This window comes from Bombus impatiens, unplaced genomic scaffold (genome assembly GCF_000188095.3).
Source record: "Bombus impatiens unplaced genomic scaffold, BIMP_2.2 scf_0235, whole genome shotgun sequence".
In the NCBI taxonomy this organism is placed as follows: domain Eukaryota; kingdom Metazoa; phylum Arthropoda; class Insecta; order Hymenoptera; family Apidae; genus Bombus; species Bombus impatiens.
In genome coordinates, this window is record NT_176654.1 from 1,213,369 (window position 1) to 1,222,108 (window position 8,740).

At 42.3% G+C, this 8,740-nt stretch overlaps 2 protein-coding genes across 12 annotated transcripts in view; one reads left to right on the forward strand and one right to left on the reverse strand.

Annotated features, from left to right (window-relative positions):
• The window catches only part of LOC100742711, a 64,283-nt gene that overhangs the window by 54,903 nt on the left and 640 nt on the right, over nt 1–8,740 (reverse strand). The gene's annotated exons all lie outside the window — the stretch shown is intronic.
• The window catches only part of LOC100742899 (5'-nucleotidase domain-containing protein 3), an 8,308-nt gene continuing 7,749 nt past the window's right edge, over nt 8,182–8,740 (forward strand). The window contains exon 1 of one of the 3 annotated variants that reach the window (XM_033320096.1): nt 8,182–8,740. The gene's annotated coding sequence lies outside the window, so the exon portion shown is untranslated. The other 2 variants (XM_003488474.4, XM_012384131.3) reach the window with 2 other exon arrangements.

Genomic DNA, 8,740 nt, shown 5'->3' on the forward strand with positions numbered 1-8,740 from the left:
TCGTTCGGTTCGCAGATTCCTCGTTAACTGTTAATCGGACTCTTACACGGATCTGGCGCGGCGAACGGAAGAAGACGGATGCCGCGATAGAAGCAGCGAAACAGCACTCTCGTCGTCTGCCCCTGTCGGCCTACGCACGTACAACGCCCGTAAAAAATATTTCTACCGCGTTCATACAGCGATTACATAGCAGCATATAGACGCGACTCTATCTGCTACGCTTATGGGCAATTTCGTGTATCTGGCTCGCCAAACGCAGATTTGTAACGATCTTTCGAAAACGCTGGTTAGAAGAGCCGATCACCACGCCAGCACCACTAACGATCACCGATTTTGTTTTTCTTTTCTTTTTCTTTCTCTTTTCTTTTTTCTTTTTTTGTCGTTCGACCAACCGTAAGACGAGATTAAACGCTACTCGAAGCGGACAGCGGCGAGAAACGTGCATTACATTGACAAATGAATACAACGCACGATCACCGAGCATAGAAACCGTCGATGATCGATATCGCGGAAAAGCTATTAGGAGAATGAAATTGAGATTACAGATACGTGGAGATATTACAGGCAACGTTTTTCTTGAAACATACTAGAGAAATTCGAGGTAAAAGTAGGAGCAAAGCTGGGTTGTTCGTAAGGAAAGTGGCGATTAATCGTCTAACTGTAAACTCCACTATCCGATCGATACTTTGATTCGATAAATACTTTAGGAACGGACGTCGCTGCCTAACGTCTCATAACCGACGCGTCACGCGTTACACGTTAACTAACTTAACTTCTAAAAATACAAATCACGTTTCACGGAATAATATTCCAACGTGCTTTCCACTCGGTATACCTACCAACGTTTGTCAATTCGCATATATTTTATTATCTCGTCCTTTTGTCGCCCGGTCTGTCATCTAGAAAATATATCGATATATCGTAAGAGCGAGGAAACTTGATCGACAATCAATAAAAACATTCTTTGTCGACGAATACGTGGAAAACCGACGACACTCGATGGGAACTCGATGGGAACTCGATGGGAACTCGATGGGAACTCGATGGGAACTCGATGGGAACTGGTTGCGAATCGAGAAGGATGGACGCGTGTAAATGAAATCAGTGGGAGCAAAAGGGCCGAAAATGTTTATTCGATTATGCGTGCACGCGCCGCGTCCTCCTTTCCTCCAGGAGGTATAGTTGGCAACGCTAGTTAACGCACACGCACCTGCACCGGCGATCGGCTACAGCGAGTGATAATCGTAGAGTAGGTCAGCGGAACAGCGCCTCTAGCGATCTGCGTTCTTCGGCTTACCGAGTCCTATACGTGCGAGGCTGCTCGGCCCACGTATACACAGCGTACTCGTGTACGTGCATGAACACGGATAAAAGTACGCCGACCGTGTATGACAAGAAACGAGTCGGCGAAACGACGATGTCGTCTGGACCAAACACCCGTCAACTTCCACTCGATTTTTCTTTTATTCGATCGCGCTTCGATTCTCGGTTGCTCGTCGTTTCATTCTGCTAAGCAGAAGCGTTTCTCGCCGAGCTTTTCGTTTCGGTGCAAGCGTGATATTTCGGTGATCGACGGAACTTCCCGTTAACGGATTATTGCCGATAAATACGTATCTCGTAACTCCTATACGCGTCCTCGCGTCCGTTTCAAATATTACTCGCTAAATACGACAAGTTTGTTCGTACAACGATAAACAAGGCAGTGGTTGTTTTTAACCGTCTCCGCGCTTCTGTATAAGATCGTTTACACTCTGATATCGATAAACGGATAGACACTGGTAAAACGCAAGTCGCTAACGTGGTAGCAAATCAATTGTGTTTATAAGCGTAAATACAAATAACAAGAGAAATACGTCAAGAGTAGAATCATCGAGTGCTCTGACTATATATAATCTAGACGTAGTTTGTAGATTTTCAAAAGCGATGTTTTTTTTAGCAACGACGTTTCAAACAGATTCGAGCTTCTTACCGTTCTCCAGATATTTATTACATATCGTTCACGGTGAAAATAGTCAGTGTCTATGGAACGTCATGGTAAATAGCGGAGCGACATCCTTCGAGACAGCCGCGTCCCTTTCTTTAGCACGTTCAACGCTATTCGGTAATTCACGATTCGGTAAGTCGATCGATAATACGTAATAAAAATAACAAAGAGGATTTTTCGGACGAGCGAATTCGGAAAAGTCGGCAGGTTACGACCACGGATTCCAGGTACACATCGAAATGGAATGTTTTCATCGAACCTTGGAAAAAGTTCAGGCTTTCACTGTCCGAATTGTCACACTTTACGCCGTTATGCTGGAATTTCTTCCCGAAAGCATCGAACAGTGTCGCGTACGATTACCTCGAGCGAGACTTGAAAGCAATTTTACGAAACTTTACGATATACGCGCGGCATGTGAGCAAACAGTCTTCGTTAACGCGATAACACCGAGATAATAATAAATAACAAATATAATTACGACGCATATCTTTTTTCACGCATGGATCAACGAATTTGTTATGTTTCAGCATCGACGAACCTTCGTTACCTACTTTCCGGTATCATTGAAAATAAAGGTAAATTACGCTGTACTCGTTCTGTTACGATATCCGGTTATCGAGCGCGATTCGCGGTTCTAATCTCCGTGATCGCGCACGCATTTTCGTACCATATTTCATACCAAACAGACTTACGAGCTTCCGTTGGCAAAGTTTCTCTCGACACGTCTATTATATCGTAATACGTCTTTCTTTAATTAGCTTAACAAAGTCGCTCGATCGTACGCCCCGTTCAATTCAGCGAACAATTCCCTGAACGCTCGCGATCATTTAACCGACGACGATTTAACCGACGACGATTTAACCGAACGACGATTCACCGGCGAGATCGATCAACGATAAAAACCATAATACGTTCGTTAACTTTCGACAATTGCCATAGAACGTAGACGTCGATTATTCCATAATCGACCGTCGAACGATACGAAGCTATTCGCGTTTTCACCAACGTGAAAAATTATCAAATTTCAATAGAATCTCTCTGGATAAATCGATAAATCGACAAATCGATAAATAAAAGAAAAAAAATTTGTCGCGTGTACGTATACGTGGTATTAAGAGGTTTGAACGATTATTAAACGGATCAAACAAACACATCGATACATATCCGCGCGATACACGCGTTGGAACGCGTAACTGTTACAGCTTATGCGCGACGCGATACAAAACTAATACAGAAACCGACAAGAGTTTGAACAAATTTGAATTTCAATACTTTACGATTTAGTGGTACCTCTCTAGAGACGAACGATCGACGAGTATCCTTTGAAACGCGATACTCGCACTATTGCGTTTAACTCGGTTAAACGCACGAGTTCGTAGGTACTTGATCTCCGAAATGATCCGATATAAAATAATCGAAATAACATATTTCACTTCCAATTAATCACTTTCATCGTAAACGTAAAACGTTGTGTTTTCTACTTTCTACGAAGGCCCGTGTGTTATTTAAATTCCGTTTTACGACACATCTAGCACGGCGTTATAACCCGACACACCATAAAACCCACAAATACAAGCTCGCGAGTGTTCCTGTTACGTCGAAGAAAGGTGGCGATCGTCCCATAGAGAGACGACCAATTTCACGCAGGGACGTGTTTTACCGCTTCGCAATTTAAACTATTACTTATTCGTAAGAAACGGTACGTGCGATCCTCGCAACTATTAAACCGCGAAAGTGGTCTGACCGAACAAAAGGAAACGAAGCAGACGAGACGAAGAAAAATGGTAGTAAAGTACAGCATCGGCTGAAAAATCGAAGCGAATCCGGGAATCGATAGATTCGCGAACGAGGTAAGAATCGATGGCGAGTGATAATCGGCCGGATGGGTGGAGTCGAGTGAGAGGCGCGGAAGAGCATAGAAAGTCTGTATCGTGAAATTGCATTCCATAAAGAATGGAAAGTCGGTGCATAATCCTTTTCGTTGTACTTCCTTCGATTCTTTCTTTCCTCCTCTTTCTTTTCTCCTCTCTCGCCTATCTCTTTTCCTCCTTCGACAGAATGGAACGCGCGAACGTGAAGCGAATTACCGTGAAATACCGGAACGATTTCTGATCGGGCTTTTTTCGCTAGAGGCGCTTCTCGGGGCTGCGTACCGCCGATCGAAAAGATTACCAAGAGTACGACGACCGACGACCGACAACCGACAACCGACAACCGACAACCGACGACCGACAACCGACGCGACGACTGGGCTAGATTAAGGCAACGAGGTCACGTGCCAGCGGTAGGCACTGGTATCGTTACGTACGAGCCATTCCACGGCAAATCCACACCATGGTAACTCAATTTTTCTCAATTTTCTCAATGCCATCGTCCATAACCACTTGTTCGTAAAAATAGTTTTTACAAAGTAGTCTTCCTTTTCCTCGTAAAACTTGCTGAATCGAACCAGCTTCGAACGATACTATCTTTGGAAGATCGAGTTGCCAAAATTATTAACTCGTCGCTTGGATCGTCAACGTCTTACGAAAATAACTTGTTTCGAATCGGTTATACGTCGCGTTCCCTTTGCAAATTTTCTTTCCATCGAAACTAAATAATATCGTTCCATTTATATTCGTAAAAGGTAAGGTAAACAGGTAAAATCCACCGAATTATCGGCCTAGTTAATCTTTCGAGTCCGTCTATCGAATATCGTCAGCCTCTAAATCAATATGGAAATAGCAAATACTTTTTGCTTAAACGAAAAGGCTTCTTACGAGTTACTTTGTTCGATAAATAAAAAACGAAAGATTGGAAAGCTCTTGTTTCGTTGATTCGTTCGATGAAAAGGCTTCGCAGGCAACCGAGTTTCTTAGTTGGCGTTACTCCGCGTTCATAGCGCTGTTACGTAGTTGGAATTATCGACTTTATTATTAATTATCGAAAGGGAATTTATAGCGTGCCGTTGAGCCTTCAGTTGGCAAACTTTGTCGATAAAGTCATCTTTAAAGCGAAATTTTAGCTAGCGATAACAGACGACCGTTGCTATTAATCAACAAGACTAAACTGTCCTTCCTAACGCTAATTTACAGAGAAACGATCTTCTCTGCCATCGCTCGTCCGCGTCATGTTACATTAGTTGCTCGCCATTGCCGTTATACCATTATCTAATAAAATATGTACTGGTTAAACGTTCTAATATTATTCAAAGGTTTTATGCGTACATCGAAACATCTATGCATAATAATACGATAAAATATTACGAGGTAAGTGTTATTACACTTATTATCGACCGATATTATAGCCGACGTTATGTCCAATTTATTGTTTGCTATAGTTGGCAACTCGTAACATTCACCTTGCGATTTACACTTTCGTAATAAGTTAATCTAAAATTAACGTAAAATTCAGTCACGTAACGAGATAGGCGATCTGTTCGAACACAGTCACACGGTACAATCCATCCTCCTTCCGTTCGTTACGGACAATTTATTTTTCCTTCCGTAAATTTTCTTCGCAGATAAAATAAAAAAAGACCGTTTGTTACTTTGCGCGGCAATGTTAGACGCGTAATCCTAAACGATCTAAACGATCTCGGCGATCTAAAGCGTTAATTTATTTCTATTAATAAAGTAGCGAAATTATTAAGCGTGTTATATCAAGTAGGCGTAACATTTTGCCGCATAATTGGTACACGATTAAGCAGCGAGTAAGTAAATAGCCGAAACGCTACGTTCGCCGATAGATTTGCGATGAATTATCTTTCGCGAAATACATATCACATATACATATATACGTGGAACGTTGCGTAAGAAACTTGAACTATATAAAGTAGTTTATTCGTTGAAAATAGGTTTAAAAAATAAATCTTAGTTATATAATTTTATCTAGCTCGTGTACACGATGAATTTCTCGAGATACGACGGTCTCAAGTTAGTCTACGTAGGTACGTGTTATCTTTAAAACAATGAAATATCGCGTGCTAACCGAACTCCTTCAAATTTTTTCTACGCCAAAACATACGTAGATAGTCGCTCGTCCGTATAAATACGTTTCGCCATTCAATTGAAATTTCGCCTACTTGGCAACAACAATGTTTCCAGTACGCAGAAAACTTCTATTAATAGACCGCGGATGTCTATGCAAATTCAAAGTTTTACGAATGCGGCCGAAAAAATGGAGCGAGGATAAGTAGTTGTTTGTTCGATCTGATCGAACGTTATTTGCTAGCACGATGCGTTTAAACGTTCGGCTAGAGTGACGCATTTTAGCTTTCAGTTTCTAGCGAAAATAGCGCGAAATAGCAGCGGAGAGACACGTTTCAACCAAAAACTTTTTACTTTAGTTACTTTACTGCTTTTGTAGGTTTTCGCTAGAAATTTCGCTCTATAAATTTCTTCCACTGAAAAATCCACCGAATTATATTACCTACTTTCTTTATATTTCTCTACTTGGTAGTAGTAGCGTTTGTACTCTATCACGAAGGGAAAGACGAGTGTCAGACGGTATACCAGATATCGTAGACGACAGCGGTCGTTGCTACTTCAAATCCTAAAAGTACGTTCTGCTCGATAAATACGCGAGCAAGGAAGCCAAAGAAAAGCGTTTTATCTAGAAGGAAGGAAGAAACGAACGAGTAGGCGTTTTCTTCGACGCTCGCAAATTGCCTGCGTAATTTCCAACTGTACAGAGGTGAAACGACACTTGCGTTAAAACATACCGTGGCAAGAAAGTCTGGCCAAATTGCCACTTTGCGCGCGCGTTGCCTATAATTAATCGAGAAAATTGTGTCAGCAGTGGCGACGAGTACATAACATACGGAAGCAGAAACGTGAGAATGACCGTCCGAAGGACGCGGCTCGTCGTTACTCGTAACATCGGCACAGCTATTGCCAGGGTAACGATTACGGAAGACTCGAATATCAGCGAATTGGATCGAGGCGACATATACGGTTACTTAGGAAAGTATTCGACTATTTAGAGAAACGATACACCTTACGAATATACGTACGTACGTATTATCCGTGTTGTACGAAATAGTTTATTTTTAGCACTATTAAACGCTGTAACGAAACTCCACTATCGTTTCGGCAAAGTTATATTGGCAAAGTTCGAAACAAGCCTGAAAACGCACACAGATCGCCAACGTATTTATACGGTCAATAAATTAATTATCCGCTATAATAAACTTAATATCGACGAACCTAAGTATTCGATCGGACCGTTTTTAACGCTCTTTACTTTTTCCTACAGTATGTATGGTTTAGCTATTAAACGCGTAGAAGCTACGCACAGTGGCGGATAAAAGAAAGTTTAAAATTGGTACACGATGAATTTTAGTAACTTTCTATTCCGCGGTCTCTCTTTAATCCCAGCATTAGCTCTTATTAAATGTAAATCCATCTTCTAGAATTACCGTGTCCTTTTGTATCTCTTATCGTACAAACTCTTTCTTATCCGCAACTCTATGCGCATTTTCAAATTGGCTTCGAACTTGACCAGTACAATTAGCACAGTCGTGCCTGGTTTGTAGCGATATGTCGAAATACTTTCGCCAGTCACTGTATCACCTAGTCACGCGCATACGCTTTCCTGCCGTTACAATTTACCGCGATGCCCTGCACATCGAACAATATCGTCGATTTATGGAATCGACTACGATAGCGATCGAAAGCGACTACGATACTCGCTCCGACCAAGCAGTTCCACGTTAACCGGTTGAGTTCAAGCACTACGTTAATTAATTTAAGGATTGCCCTTGGAACTGTGAATCGCGATTCGCGATCGTTTCTAATTACCTAACCTAATACCAAAAATACCAATATCACCGATAATACCAATAATACCAATAATACCAATAACACCAGCAATATCGATTTCGAGAAACGTTGCCGATCTGCTATCGATCGGAGTAATTAAACGATCGTCATTTCCTAATTATCAGCTTTCACATTTATCTCGTAGAAACATATTCAACAATTTGGGAAAAAGTATTTTTCGCGTCGATGTAATAACAATCGATAAAAGTAGATGTTTGCGAAGCTAAGATGATCGATGTTGTTCGCTCGTGCAACGATACGAAACGAACGTACGATATCGAATAGAAAGTTTGTCCGCTACCGATTGTTGACGCGATTGCCTGACCACGAATCGGCACAAGTTTAAACTCCAAAGAGGTGCTACGCTTGGCAACACACCACGTGTCGCATACCAACAGTTACATCTATTTCCGTCTTTTAGGTATCGCCGCTTTCCCCACTTGCGACAGCTGGCCGTACTACGTATCGTAGTAGACAGCGACGCTGCGCGAAGCGTTCCAAACTACATGGTCGAACCGCAACCGTACACAGTCCCTTCATTCCCTCGTTACGAAGCGAACGCAAAAACGGACAGTGATAGTCGGTCGGACGTGGCATGCGTACGCTTATCGCGCTTCAAACTCGTTTCCCAAGCCTTCCCAATTCGTCGCTTACAGGCACACGGTATGACGATATAAATAGCGAGTACTTACCAATAACGAGGAAAATGTGTATTTCGTAAGAAGAACGTATATATAAGAGAGGAGCCCGAATTTATCGTTATTGGAGTTTATCGACAAGTTACGCGTGCTCGATTACGATTAAGTAACAAGCGGAAAGACAACAAGCGGCCCGACAGACTCCTAGCCCGACGTCGAACCCTCGAACACGCTTGCCAGTGTACTATTTCGAATTTCCCGCCGTGCACAGCGCCAATCGTCGAACATCGCGATCATAGGTGTACACCCGCCAATCG